The sequence below is a fragment of the Oratosquilla oratoria genome, chromosome 17 (assembly GCF_046742065.1).
Source record: "Oratosquilla oratoria isolate Oo_2021 chromosome 17, ASM4674206v1, whole genome shotgun sequence".
Taxonomy (NCBI): domain Eukaryota; kingdom Metazoa; phylum Arthropoda; class Malacostraca; order Stomatopoda; family Squillidae; genus Oratosquilla; species Oratosquilla oratoria.
The window spans coordinates 48,356,350-48,358,849 of record NC_134793.1 but is presented as its reverse complement, the minus strand read 5'-3'; positions in this window follow the sequence as shown (position 1 = coordinate 48,358,849).

The following is a 2,500-nucleotide window of genomic DNA, read 5'->3' as shown; positions in this document are numbered from 1 at the left end:
GAATTTGCAGTCAGGTTGACTCAATGGGTAAAGGAACCTGCTTGAGTCAGAGGGGATGACATCCTCACGAATTTGGTCATGGTACTTACCGAAAAGCCAGACATCGTTGGCTCTTTGAAACGCCACTGCACTCTGGAAAAAGTGGTCACGTAACAATTGAATTTCAGTCGGCGGATGGATAAACCGAATCAAAGAACGAACCACACAGGGAAAGTAGACTCACTTTTTGGAAAGACAGACTTCTCAGAGGAGAAAGATTTGGGAATATTGATAAAAGACAACCTGTTACCTGATAGACATATCAATACGGTTGTAGGAGAGACGTTTGGATTGCTGTTGAACAATAAGGTGGTTTTTGAATATATGGATGAAGATATAAAAACTCAATACAAACCCTAATCCATCCAAGACTGGACTATACGTTAGTGCGTCTCATCCTGGTAAATAAACAATACGAGAATAATAATGATGATAAAAAAAATCACTGAATCTGGCAACATTGAATGATCACAGCAAAAGAGTTGAATTGACTAAAGTAATTAGCTTGCTTAAGGAGGTGGACTACATTAATAAAATATATATTGTGATTATGAAAAGGAAGGTTTTAAGATATCATGAGAAAAAATGAGAAAAAACTATTTGATGAAAAAAATATTAAAATTTGTATTCTCATACAGATGCATTAATACTTCAAACGGCTGAGAATGAAATAAAGTATAATCTGGTAAAATACATGAAAACCTTAGTATGGTAATTGGAGAATAAGGACTCTCCAAGTTAGGAACATACATGAATTTGAAGCTAGATAGGATAATTGTAGAGTAAGAGACAAGACATTGTATATTACAGTTAGGCAAATGCAATTAGGTCAATATACAAACATGCACACACACACGCAAACACTTGCACACGTACGCACACACACAGTGAGAAGAAGAGAAAGAGAGGAAGAGGGCTCTTTAGAGGATAATAAACGAGTAAGAGAGCACAGAATCGGTACAGAAGAGATGTGATAAGAAATATATGAGTTTAGAAATTTATCATACGGTCTTAGGCACCTTAACTTGCACTCCCTGGAAAGACGAAGAGTGTAGGGGTGATCTAATAGAGGTATTCAAATGGGTTAAGGTCTTTAATAAGGGTGGTGCACGCTAGGCCATCTCATTAAGACAGTAGGGCAGGACTCTTCGTAATTTATTTAAGTAGGACAATTTTAAGTTTTGAGAAGGAACTAGGCAAGAACTGGCTTACCAAAAGAGTAGTTAAAGAATGGAATAGAGTTAGTTTTAGTGATTTGAGCGCTGAAACAAGTAGTCGTCTTAAGAGAAGATAGGAATTAATGGATAGGAATGTAATGTGGTAAGGGACATGGAACTGCTTAATATAAACCTTATGGTCTCTTGAAGTCTCCTCAATTTTTATGTTCTTTTGTGGGTAGAGAGATGAATGGAAACCTGGAAGCCTTCTGAAAAGATATATAGATAGATTACTTCAATTTAAAGAGCATCAATATGATGTACATCCTTTCCCGGTATGGCGCATTCAGAGTTTAACTAAAAACATGTATTTATAGAAATAAGGCAATAGATAAAATAACATATTGTGCTGATAATGTGCTATGAAAGAGATGAAAAAGCGATAGTAATTCCAGTTCTGCATTCGCACTATTTCTGAGAGAAATCACAAGACAGGGACCACATATATATAGTAAGATAGGGTCCACATATATATAGTAGGGTTTATATAGAAAATGTAGCATGGAACAGAATAGATTATATATAAAGTCATCTTATGTATCACAGGAGGCTTGGTATGCTTCGTCTGAGCTGCGAGTTTTCCAAGTGGCTGAGCACTGAGAGGCTTTGAATATTTTCTTTATTTTCCATTAATGATTTATATTAATCCTTGTTACTTCCGAGGGGAGCCTTGATGAAATGGATAAAACTGTTTCTCCTGAGATGCAATGTAAGAGGTTTGAGTTGTGAAATATATATAATGTATATATGTGCTTTTATATACATGTATGCTTGTACGTGTATGTATGTGTATGTGTGTGTGTGCGTGTGTGTGTGTGTGTGTGTGTGTGTGTGTGTGTGTGTGTGTGTGTGTGTGTGTGTGTGTGTGTGTGTGTGTGTGTGTGTGTGTGTGTGTGTGTGTGTGTGTGTGTGTGTGTGTGTGTGTGTGTGTGTGTGTGTGTGTGTGTGTGTGTGTGTGTGTGTGTGTGTGTGTGTGTGCGTTTTAATCGAAATGTGTTTTTCATTCTAGAAAAGTTGACCCTCCAGATAGTGTTAGAGCTGCTCTTAATAGCATAATATCAAAAGTTTGTAAAATCTAAAATATGTAACCTTGTTAAGATCTCCGTAATTGTTGGGTAATTGCATTTTTTTTTGTAATTATTGTTCATTATATAACCGTATATAACACCTTTGTTGTCAAATAGGCTAATGATGTCACAATTTTTCAGTTAATAATTCTCCTTTAATTCGTTCCATTTTCTCTT